At 39.7% G+C, this 13,467-nt stretch overlaps 1 protein-coding gene across 5 annotated transcripts in view; it reads left to right on the top strand.

Annotated features, from left to right (window-relative positions):
- The window catches only part of NAV3 (neuron navigator 3), a 1,044,290-nt gene that overhangs the window by 535,723 nt on the left and 495,100 nt on the right, over window positions 1-13,467 (top strand). The window lies entirely within an intron of this gene.

Raw genomic sequence — 13,467 nt, 5'->3', positions numbered from 1 at the left:
CTGCCGAGCTCCATCGCGGCCACTCCCGCCCAGCGGCGCCCACAGCAGGAGGGAGAATGACAGCGCCACACTCGCCCGACCGGCCTTTTAAGCAGCGCCCGCCTCGCGCGCCCAGGGCCAGCCCCTCATTGCCGCTCCCGCCCGCCCCTGTCCAAGACAGGCTGCACCTCTGGCCTCGGCCGCAGGGCATCTCTGGGCATGTGCAGAGTGTCCTGGCCTCACCGCCTGGGAGACAGAGCCTGGCCCCGGCGGCACCAGCTCTCCCTGCCTCAATGACAAAGGGCGGGAAGGCAGCCAGCCACACCCGTCACGCATGCGTGTCAATCATGCATGCGTGGCTGAGGGGGCCAGTGAAAAGCCGGAGATCATCCAGTTTAAGCAAAGTATTGCCGGAGGCCGGAGACAGCTCCCTTTTCCCTGAAACTCCGGCAGAAAACTGGAGACCTGGCAACCCTAATGCAGGCATGTGTGAAATGCAAAGCTTTATAATAAAGCTAATGCCACATTGCCTGCACTGTTAAAATCATATCATTTACTTAGGTAGCAATCATTTGGGCTTGAGGGTCTAAAACTGGAAATGGAATGGTTAATATCCTATATTTGAATGAAAAATCGAGTTCTGGTCTTGAAACCTGGGACACTTAGACATAACTTTAAATTCTATGGATAGGCAGAATACTTGCAAAGAAGTAAAAAAAGTCCATAATGTAATGTAAAATGATTGTTTCAGTGAATACATACATCTCAAAAAGTTATATTGCATCTGTCCCATGAAAAAACTTCACTTATTTTAGCATTTCATTTATAAGAAGTTGATTACATTAATCAAATTAGAAAATTAAGGTTTATAAGATCTCTTTCTCATGCACACTCTCTCACTCTATAGGGATATGTTTGTGTTCCCTCTTTCTTTAATTTACAATTGGAAACAATTTAGAAGTCTCAAGATTTTGAGAGAATTATTCTGCAAACATGGGCATTTGAGAAGGTTTTCTTTCATATAGCTCTTAATTTTGCTTATATTACTGTAAACCGCCCAGAGAGCTTCGGCTATGGGGCTATATATAAGTACAATAAATAAGTACAATAAATATATGATGCCTGTAGCATTGGAAGTATATAAATCTAGGAGAAAGTATATGGATCCAAGAGAGCAGACCTCAGATAGATTTTTTTTAATTATAATTCCCTGTAGACTCTTCTGATGAGTCCCTGTAGTATTACTAACCATATATGGAAGCAGTAGTTCCTTATCTGAAATAAGGTTTGTATGTTTGTGATAAACTTGTACGTTTTCTTCTATAAGTTTATCAGTTTTTAAAATTGTGTTCACAACATGGATAAGGATTAGGGTTGCACGATGAGAAGCAAAGCATTTCTGTAATTGGAAATTAAGATAGAAATCTTAGCTAAATGAGGGTGTTCCCAGGTCCAGCTGAAGTGACGGGATCACGCCTTCTCACGCCTAAGGGAGCCTGGATAGGGATCATTAGTTTCAGGGGAGAATAGTACCACCTGTCTACCACTTTCAACAAGGATTCTTTTACTTGTGCTGAAAAAGTGCAGAAAGGGGGCCTTCTCCACTGACCATTCCAACTGTTAGCATCTGTTCCTTTGCCTGTTCACAGCAACTTTAAACTTGAGGTCATCCCAGAGAGAACTGACATGAGACCCTTGTATATCAAAGAAATCATCCCTTTTAGATTATTTTTAGAATTTATGCACAATTCCTCATAGAATGTCAGATGTCAGGGTGGTCCATGTGTGTGATGAATATGATCTGACTTCCGCTATTTGAAGCCGAGAAGTCTGTATTTCACCAAGCTGAGCAACATTTGCTCTCCTGTGATAGGATGACCATTTGTGAACAAATCCAATATTCGATAAAGCCCCTTTGATTTACAGTATTTATATTGATTAAATTTGGCCAGGTCACAAAATCTGGGATGCTCCAAAAAAGGGGAAGAGAAGTGAGTCTATAGGAACTAAGAGAGTCGCCAATCTTTTCCAAATCAAATGGTGGCCTTAAAATAAGGGTTCACAAATTATTGTAACTTAAGTAAGCTCAGTTTACTAAAAGGTAGAACTCTAATTTATGTTTGCAATTGGGGTGCTTCCATTCTCACGCAATCCACTTCATAGTTAAGTTTAACGATCTGCAATAATTGTTTCAAATTACAAGCCTTATAGTAAAGTTGTAACTGAGGGACACCCAAGCTACCCTCTACTTGCAATTTATATCAAGAGAGTTTTATTTATCCACAAGTGTTTTCCAAAACTCATTTATCAATTGCTGCCAACTAGCAATCTCTTTTGGAGATAGTAAGATTGGAAGCATTTGGAATAGAAATAAGAATTGGGGTAGCACAGGCATTTTCATTGCTGCAACCCTTCCCAACCATGTGAATGTACCTTAGCCCACTTGTGTAAGTCCTTTTTAACATCTCTGACCAGAGGCCCAAAGTTATTTTTTTAAGCTGTACCAGGTCTAAATACTTAAGACAGGCTGAAGTAGAAGACCATTATCTTTAGCCAACTGTTGTTGTATTTCCAATGGGATGGCGAGACAGAGCATTGAAGATTTCTGATAGTTCACCTCTAGACCTGATAGAACCTGAAAATTGCGAAGAATATTTTTCAGCTCTGGTATTGCCCTGGCAGGGTTCTTGAGAAATAACAACACATCATCGGCAAACATATTAATGGTATGTGACTCATCTCATATTTTAACTTTCTCTATGAATAGACTCTGCATTATTCTATTTGCCAATGCCTCCATAGATGTAACTTTATTATATTTCACTGCTTAGAGAAAAAATATATTTTGATTGAGCATACTATAAATTTGCTAAATAAAACTCACTAATACATCAGTAAATTCCAAGCCCTTCTTTAGGGCCAAAGATATTGCAGAAAACCTGGATATAAAGTTGTTGCAAATCTGCAAAATACAAGCTTTGATGAAAGCAAATGCAGTGCAACAGAAGAATATTGCAAGTGAGTTTTGATTCATGGAATATAATTATTACAAAAAGGGACGGGGAAAATACTTAAAAGCAAACCCTTCTTTACTCTTTTTTTCTAACTTCAGCTAGACCATGTTTTAGTACTGTGACAGAATTTATGTCAGAATAATTTTTACTGGATTCTGCAGTGTGTCTGTATTTCATTTGATGCCCATGTGTATCATGTGTAATTATTATTGCTGAATGAAAGAGACAAGTCTACCAATGTTATATTGCTGTATTAGACTATGTGAGAAACAACACCTCAACTATTTCAAGCAGTATGACCTAAACATATATAAACCAATAACAGTGAAAGTGTATTTTTCGTTATATGTCATGTATAGTGAATACATTTCAAGACAAGTGGATTAATATAGCTATGAATACACCCAAATCCTTTCTCTTGCCAAGGGTTATACTAAGCGTAGCTTAACTACAGTAGTGCAGTGTTTTTCTGGTCAGGAAGCTATCCTCCTCAGAATGCTCTGAGCCATGGATCATTCTGCATGTAACAAGCTGAACCTGGGACCCTAAGAAGAGCCAGGCCAAAGACCTATCTCGTCCAACTTCGTTTTCCCCAATGGCCAATAAGATGTATATGGGATGACCATAAGTATCCATATGCAGTGAGTGAATGTAGTTTAGAAAGATGAAGCACTTAAAAATACTGGTGATGGCTTTGAAGTTTCTGTTTTCCACTTAGAATTAACTGTAGCAATATGTTTTTTCTTTGGTACAGTGATATCCAACCTCTATTGGTGCAATCCAATGAACGTAAGTTTTGTTTCATATGTGCAGCCACCACAAAAGACAGCAGGATTGCCAGGTGAGAAGCATCACAAACCCTGAGATTTCAGGGCTGGACCCTAGGGTGGGCCCTAATGATGTCATAAAATTTAATACATTAAACATCAACCACAGTTACTTGCAGCATACCATTCAAACAAACAAAAAAATCTCTCATTTGAAATTAAGATTAGAGATTTTAGCTAAAAGAGAGTGTTCTCAGGTCCATCTGTGGTGAGAAGATCATTCCTTCCCATCCGCTTAGGGAGTTTGGATAGGGAACATTTAATCTAGCCTACTTGCTTCTGACAATAAGGGTTTAAGTGCCCTCAGGCTAAGACAGTCACCAGAAGGCCATTGTAGGAGAAGGGAGTCTAGTATTGTGAAGATGTTAGATAGGAACACTCAGGAGTAAAGATGAACGCCCCTGAAGGCTGAAATTCTACACACGTTTACTACAGCACTACATTCCATAGAACTCAACAGGACTTACTTCTGAGTAGATTGTTAGGATTGTGCTTGATTAGGGATCGTCTGCAAAAATATTGATATTAAAGCAGGATTGGCAACCCCTTGCCTTGAATGCCCTACCCCTGCCTTTTAACATGGATATTCCAACCTTCTTTACAGACTTGACCCTTCACTGCAGACAGAGGTTTTAGAAATGAGTAAGAAGATGCTCTACTATTTTCTGCTTACCCTGTGGGCTGCTATAAACTCACTTTGACAGCCAACCCAATTTCAGTGAGTAATAATGGACAGAGAAAACACACATGGTTTGGTCTACCTTCACAGGTAGTAGCTTGGAAACAAAAGCAGAGGCACCCACACTTCCCAGTATGTGAATTCTCTTTTACCACTATTGGGCAAAAAAAACACCCTCATGTAACCAACAAGATGCATCATCAGTGAGTGTAAGGGGATTGAGCTCGGTGCATGGAACCACTGTTATTGCTTCTATGGATGTAAGGGAGTGAGGTTAAAGGTAAATGAAATGCAAATAGACAAAGAAAAAGAAAAGACAGTAGTTATTTCCTAAATGCAATACCATACCAAACACAACAAGATTCCTATGAGTAAGACAGAACACTCAGCATGCCATAACCAGGTAGGGGTCCTAACAAAAAACCAAAACTAAAAGAATCTTGGCAGCTAATCAGCCAAGGCCACAGAAATCCCCATGCAGCACAACCTGACTTGGGGGGATGCAGTTAGTGCAGAATACTGCGGCATGATCACTGTCATGAGTGAGACCATATCCACACATAACACTTCTGCTCTGAAATCTGCACTGGTTGCTGATTTGCTACCAGGCCAAGTTCAAGGTGTACTTTCCATGTTATGGGTGCCACATAGTACTTGCTCTGCTCTTGTAAGAAATCATTCCTTTAGTGTGGCAGCACATAAACTTTGGAACCCTTGCCTATTGACATTAGGCAGATGCCTTCATTGTGTTCTTTTCAGCATGTGCTAAAAACATTTTTGTTTAGGCAATCCTACACAGGCAGGTAGAGCTATTATGTTTTTATCTGTTTTTAACTCATTGTTGGTTTTATTATTTTGAATGGTTTCAAATACCTGTCTTTAACTGTTTTTGCCAATAATTTTACTGTTTTAATTCCTTCTGTAAACTGCTTTGAGCATTGTTGTTACAATAAAGCAGTTTATAAATGTTGCAAATAAAATGCATAAATATATTTAATAGTCACTGTGATCCTTGGGTCTCATTCCTCTTTTAGGAACAAATGAATCTGCCTTATACCAACTCAAGCCATTTGATACCATCTAGCTCAGTACTGATGACATTGACTAGCATTGCTGTCCAGGATTCTAGGCAATAGTCTTTTTCAGAGATTGGATTTTGGACCTTAGCATGTAAAACATGTGGCCTACCACTGAGCTACAGCCCTTCCCGTTTTAAAAATATATTTTAAAATTGCTGTTTTCAATTCACTAATGAATGCACAGCGTGCCTAAGGCAGATCCATACCATTCATTTAAAGCACATTCAACACATGTTTGAAGTGCATGAATCCCAGCACAGAATCATGGGAACTGTAGTTTGTTAAGGTGGGGGGAACTGTTACAGTGAGGGGGAAATGACACTTCCCAGGATTCTTTGGGGGAAGTCATGGACTTTAAATGTGAGTTGGATGTGCTTTAACTATATTGTGTAGTTCTGCAAAACTTCATAAGCTTTGCCTGCATATAAATTGTTTTAATTAATTTTTAAAAATTGAAATCAGCTACAAAGTTTATTGGATGACAATGGGCTACTCACCGTCTCTCAGCCTAATCTTCCCCTCAGGTAAAAACAACAGAGAGGGAGCATGACCACCCTAAGGAAGAAGAGCACACATAAAATGTAGAGGAAATAATAATATACAACCATAATGTGAAATCAGATACTTATCAAGACATAGTATGAAGAAATATTTATATAAGCATGACTGTCAAAGATGTTTATTATTTACACAACCTGTAAAGATATTTATAGTGCAATCCTATGCATGTTTACTCAGAAGCAAGTCCCAGTGTGTTCAGCTTACTCAAACAGGGAAGTGTGCACAGGACTGCAACCTCAAGTGATAAGGAATTTCACCCACTCAACCCAAAATTCAGAATCATGCCACTTTAGGCTGTTTTGCAACTGTTTTATACTTGTTTTATGGCTACTGGATTTTAAATGGATGTATTTCTTGTTGTGAGCTGACTTAGTTTCCAATTGGCAAACCTACCTCACAGGGTTGTTGGAAATATTCCATATACACACACGGGAGATGTAAAAATACATATACTCCTTGTAATAGTTTATTGTCAAAACCAGTTGGTCATTCAGAACATTTTTTTTAAAAAAGCATTGACACCTAAGTAAGCCCTGCCTAATTGCTTTAAAATAGGAGTGGAGGGAAAAAGAAAGATTTACAACACAGTTCTTTACTATGTTCACTCAAAAGTCCTACAGATTTACAGCACAATCCTAACCACATGCATCCTCAAAAGTAAATCTGATTGAATTCATTTGAGTTTACTCCCAGGTAAGCTGAGAGCCAGCGGCATCGCTAGTGGGAGTGCGGGGGGGGGTCCGGACCTCCGGTGCACGCCCTCCCAGGGGCATGGACAGGGGTGGCTGGTCTCGCTCCAGCCTGACGGTGGAAGGCCTGTCCAGGCTTCACCACCAGCGAGCGGGTGCCTGCTTTCGGTGCGCACCGGACCTGGTGCCGGGGGTCAGTGGCGTCACTAGCAGGAATGCGGGGGGTGCAGCTTTGGGTGTCACCCCCCCTCATGGTGTCACCCGGGTGCGATCCGCACCCCCCGCACCCCAGTAGTGACGCCCCTGCTGAGAGCAATGCTGTCAGGAGTCTAGACCAAGAGGTTAGACTCCTAGCAGGGACACCCAAGGCAGAATAATCAAAGCTGAGACACCAAACTAAGATGCATCCAAATTCAGAGGAAGGCAATAGTAAACTACCTCTGAATACCTCTTACCACTAAAATCCTATGAACAGAGTATCCAAAATGCAACATGAGATAGTGCTGGAAGATGAGACCCCCAGGTTAGATGGCACTCACCGAGCTACTGGGGAAGAACAAAGAACAAGTACAAGTAGTGCTGTGACTAATGATGCGGCTGGGTCAAAGCTGAAAGGAAGCCCAGAGGCTGATGCACACAGATGCAAAAGGAGAGTCTGGAGTTGTATGGCTTACACAATAGGAACATGGAATGTGAGAAGCATGAACCAGGGAAAGTTAGAAATTGTCAAACAAGAAATGGAACATATCAACATTACAATAATTGGCATGAGTATGGACAGGAATGGGACATTTTCAATCAGGCAACAACAAAATATTTTGTGCAGGAAATGAGAAATTAAGAAGAAATGGGGTTGCTTTAATAGTGAGAAGTGATGTAGCAAAAGCAATTAGAAGCTATAACGCAAGGTCTGAGCGAGTTATATCAATGAGATTAAAGGGGAAACCTATTAACATAACCAAGTCTTTGCTCCAACGGCAAACACAGAAGAAGAATCGAAAAGATTTTATGCAGAATGTACAGGAAGAAATTGATCATACACCAAAACAAGATGTGCTGATAATTATGGGGGACTGGAATGTAAAAGTAGGGAACAGATGAAATTGTGGGAAAATGGGGCTTAGGAGACAGAAATGAAGCAGGAGAAAGACTTATTGAATTATGTGAAGCCAATAACTTGTTTCTTGCAAACTCATTTTTTGAGCAGTCGAAAAGACGACTGTACAGGTGGACATCACCAAATGGTCAGTTTAGGAATCAAATAGATTATATAATTGGAAACAGAAGATGGAGAAGTTCAATACTTTCTGCGAAAACAAGACCAGGAGCAGACTGTGGTACAGATCATGAACTGGTCATATAAAAAATCAGAGTAAAGCTAAAGAAGAACAACAAAGCAATCATAATGCCAAAATACAATTTAAATAATATCCCAGAAGAATATGAAGATCAACTAAGGAGCAGATTTGAGACTTTAAACTTAGTTGATAGAGAACCAGAAGGCCTATGGATTGAAGTCAGATACATTATCAGGGAAGAATGCAAGAAGACAATACCTCTAGTTAAAAAGAGAGGAAGACCTCAATGGATGACTGAAGGAACTCTTAAAATGGTTAAAGAGAGAAGGAAAGCAAAAGCAAAAGGAGATAGAAACACTGTCAGAACCCTAAATGCAACTATACAGCGACTAGTACATAGGGACAAAGAGAACTATTACAATGGTTATTGTATAGAAATAGAAGAGGACAAGAAAAAGGGTAGAACAAGAGCCTTATTCCTAAAGATTAGAGAAATTAAAGGGATTTACACCAAGAGTAGGGATGTTGAATAATCAACAGCAAAGCACATTGACTGACCGAGATAAAATAAAAGGAAGATGGAAGCAATACACTGAAGAACTCTATAAAAGAGATGCAAGGATGACAAATTCATTCATGGAGGAACTGTATGACAAAGAATCAGATATTTTAGAACGTGAGGTGTAAACTGCTTTTAAAATACTTGGAAGAAAGAAATCATCAGGAACAGATGGCATACCAATAGAGTTGCTACAAATTACTGAGACTGAATATATCAAAATTTTGACAAAAATTTGTCAACAAATATGAAAAACAAAACAATGGCCCACAGACTGGAAGCGTTCCATATGCATCCCAATTCCAACAAAAGGGGATTCCAGGGAATGTAGTAATTATCAAACTATTGCCTTAATATCTCATGCAAGTAAAGTAATGCTCAAGATCCTACAGTAAAGTCTCTTACCATATATGGAGTGAGAAGTACCAGATATCCAAACTGGATTTAGAAAGGGAAGAGGTACCAGAGATCAGATCGCAAACATACGTTGGATAATGGAATGGACCAAGAAATTTCAGAAGGAAATCACCCTGTGCTTTGTAGATTAAAGCAAAGCCTTTGACTGTGTAGATCATGAAAAACTATGGAATGCTTTAAAAGAAATGGGGATGCCACAGCATCTGATTGTCCTGATGCACAACCTATACTCTGGACAAGAGGCTACTGTAAGTACAGAATATGGAGAAGTCCTGCTTCATGGCCCTGGCAAAGCCTGGGGCAGCAAGGCATATTTGCAGCCCGGGATTGAAGTCCCGGCTGCCAGATGAGTCGTGCCCAAGCTGGCACTTACGTGCTTTGCGCAGGCATGAGGGAGGCAGGGCGATGGAGCTAAGTTAAGCTCACACCACCCTTAAGCCTCCCTCTTTGGCAAGTGACACCCACCCCCTCCCCTTTCCTTGGTGTGCTCAACGGGTCACTTCGGGGCCTAGTAGGAATTTTTGCCCTGCTCACTCATGTTGGTGGGCAGGTTTTTTGCCTACTCCACACTGTGGTGACGCGATGGAATGGAGTTAAGGGGTGTCATTGTTTAATAGGTTGTTTCAGCTGATTTGGCTAATTTGGCACCTAAAGTTTAACGGGTGGTTGCATTCTGTTGTAGTTGGTCACTTTGGCATGAAGGTGCGGGAAGGGAAGCTGGAAGGGATAGCTAGGTGACACCCTTAGGTACCTTTGGGGGTGATTGGCGGATCTGGAGGCCTGCCCTTCATGTATGGCTTGGAGGCAGGATATGGGCTGCCTTTGGGGCCAACTTACCTCTTCCACCCGGAGTTGTACGGCCCAGGGGGTGGTGATGTGAGAAGGCCCCCCAACTCACCCTAGAGGTGAGGCAGGGGTAGGGGCAAGCAGAATGTCTCCCCCTTGCTCAGGCAAGGGTGGTCGCCCAATAGCTGTAATTAGATACATCAATTATAACCTAGCTCCCACACCTAGGTTTTACCTCTGCAGGTTATTTTAACTTTAACGTTTAATAAAGTGGCCCTTAGTTCAACCCAGCCTTGGTGTCTGTGTGTTTATTTCAACCCTCAGCTGCAAACAGATTGGTTCACAGTTTGAAGGGTGTGAGACAGGGCTGTATTTTATCACCCTGTTTGTTTAATGTATATGCAGAACATATCATACGGAAAGCAGGATTGGACCAAGATGGAGGAGGTGTGAAAACTGGAGGGAAAAATATCAATAATTTAAGATATGTGGATGATACCATACTGCTAGCTGAAATCACTAGTGATTTGAAAGGAATGCTGATGAAAGTTAAAGAGGAAAGCACAAAAGCAGGATTACAGCTGAACGTCAAGAAGACAAAAGTAATGACAACAGAAGAGTTATGTAACTTTAAAGTTGACAATGAGGACATTGAACTTATCAAAGATTATCAATACCTTGGCACAGTCATTAACCAAAATGGAGACAATAGTCAAGAAATCAGAAGAAGGCTAGGACTGGGGAGGGCAGCTATGAGAGAACTAAAAAAGGTCCTCAAATGCAAAGATGTATCACTGAACACTAAAGTCAGGATCATTCAGACCATGGTATTCCTGATCTCTGTGTATGGATGTGAAAGTTGGACAGTGAAAAAAGTGGATAAGAGAAAAATCAACTCATTTGAAATGTGGTGTCAGAGAAGAGCTTTGTGCATACCATGGACTGCAAAAAAGACAAATAATTGGGTGTTAGAACAAATTAAAGTAGAACTATCACTAGAAGCTAAAATGATGAAACAGGTTATCATACTTTGGACACATCATGATAAGTCATGATTCACTAGAAAAGACAATAATGCTGGGAATAACAGAAGGGAGTAGAAAAAGAGGAAGACCAAGCAAGAGTTAGATTGATTCCATAAAGGAAGCCACAAACCTGAATTTACAAGATCTGAATAGGGTGGTTTATGACAGGTGTTCTTGGAGATCGCTGATTTATAGGGTTGCCATAAGTTGTAATCGACTTGAAGGAATATAACAACAACAATGTGGGATTAGCGTTGCAGCAGTACTCCCAGAAAAATGAGTATATGATTAAATCTTCACATTGGAAGATTTTCAAAACAGGCTATGAATTAAACAAATAAACAGCCCAGGAAAATTTTTAACTTGTTTAGTTCCTTATTACTGGAAAAGTATAGCACATAGTAATGGCATCATAAGATATATGTACCCTTTAAAAAAATTCTGTTCAAAAATCATTTGAAAGATAAAATGTATAATATGCTATTTTTGCAAGTAGAACCTGCATGTACACTTTTAGTAGAATCATAATAGTAATTGTTTACTGTGTATGCTTACCAAGATCCTGCTGTGATCCTCTGTTCTAGATCTCTTGCTCACAGAGAAAAAAATCACTCTTGCTGGTGCTGAAAGCTATAAACGTATTCAATCCATGATATGCAGATAAGTAGAAAAAGGAAAGTGTTTTTAGGACTTGCAATGGGTTCTAGCTATTGCCTGGAGGTCAGCAAATCCCTTGTCAATCACAACCCTGACTTCACTTATTGGCTAAAAACCTGAAAGAGTGGAGATTAGAGGAGCCAGCTACTATCTGATTTAACAGAAGTTGCTGGAAGTGGCAGCTGATATTTTCTCTTGAACCAGACCACCTAGGAAGTTTTTTTTAAATGAAAGCTAAGAGTCTAGAGATTGGGGTGACTCACCCGAATGGGTTCAAGATTGATTTAAGTGCACTATTTAAATCCAACTAAATTGTTGCACATACAAAACATCCCCCTATGCACCCGCTGTACCACCCCCAAATCTGCTGTGGAAGATTGGGGAAAACTCAGAGCTGACTGGTGAAGCACACAGTGGGAAGGGAAGTTCCACTTGTGGAACTTGTTCCACTTGTACAGTTATTTATTTGGATACAAATCCATGATTTTATTTTGATGTAGACAGACTTAATGTTCACTTCTTTGCATTCTATATTTTAGAGAAATTATTTGCCATATTTAGCATTAAATGTGGTAACATGTATCAGATAAATGTAATGAGTGGGAAAGTTAAGGAAGGCGGTTAAACAGCAGAAAAAATTAAGTTATAATAATCATGACATTTCCATGTGAAGTTAGTCTTAAATAAGCATATTGCTTATTTAAGCTCATTAAAAATCTAGTTTTCATATCTGACCTCTTTCAGTGCAATTAGTTATTGAAAATGCTTTTTCTTAACATTCAGATTAGTTGTCTTCAGTACCATGAAATCAGAGATTTAAAATTATCTTCTGTTCCATGACAAATTGTTCTCATGCATGATTATTTGGTTAGCGTTTTTGGAATAATATTGGAACTATTACATGTTTCATTGCGAATTAAATCATACATTGCCGGCAGACACATGAGCTTATCTTGTCCAAAAATACAAAATCTATGACTCATTTTGTCTTTGCATTTCCACTCTAAAGAATGGGTGTCAGCTTCCTATGTAATTTTGATTTGTTTTTCCAGCAGTTTTGTTTGTCCATGCAGTTTTCAGTGTGCCAAGTGCGGTCAATATTTGGTTTCCATAAAAGGTATGAGTTTGCTTTGAGGCTATCTTCTTTCCACTGTTGCCAAATCCACAACTGATGCACTATATAACTTTGGCTTTTGTTCTTAATTTAAACTTGGCAGAGTGCTTCTCTCTGGTGTAAAACATGAAACAGCCTCCCTTATGACACTAAAGCTAACCGGCAACTCCTTTGCTTGTGATGTGCTGTGGTTTAAGTTTCATGGAAAGGACTTCTGTGCTTTAGTCAGATTCCAATGTAGTGGTTAATTGCACTTGGCTCTACCTGTATTCTTTGTGTGAAAGTATTTTCTTCCCTGTGCTGATGTGCAGTGGAGAAACTTTTCTATAGAAATGATTAGGAGATTGTTCTGCAGGAAAAGCGAAGGTAGCTGTGTTAGCCCATAAGAAAAAAATCTCCAAAATCCACAGTTGGATACACCTTTATTATGATCAACCCAAATATTACATTGCACCTAAACTGAGTCATTCTAGTTGGTGCTTCTAAACATTTTCTTTGAGATTATTTAGTTCCATGCTGAAACATTCTGACAAATCAAATCATATTGTTGACTTTTGTTATGTAAGACTGAAAATCTGTCATTGGCTAACTGCATATTTTTCTGACTCATTTTTTTTTTGTTAGGCATGATTGGGCAGTAATGTTTTATCCTCCATATTGTATAATACAGAATCTTTAGTCTAGTATGGATATCATAGAACTCAGAGGAAATAAATGTTTCTCCCTGCTGCCATTCCTGTCTTCTTCCAAACTGCTGTATGACATTTGACAAACTTATTTTCC

The sequence above is a fragment of the Rhineura floridana genome, chromosome 8 (assembly GCF_030035675.1).
Source record: "Rhineura floridana isolate rRhiFlo1 chromosome 8, rRhiFlo1.hap2, whole genome shotgun sequence".
Lineage (NCBI taxonomy): Eukaryota > Metazoa > Chordata > Lepidosauria > Squamata > Rhineuridae > Rhineura > Rhineura floridana.
This window is presented reverse-complemented; position numbering and strand designations above follow the sequence as displayed.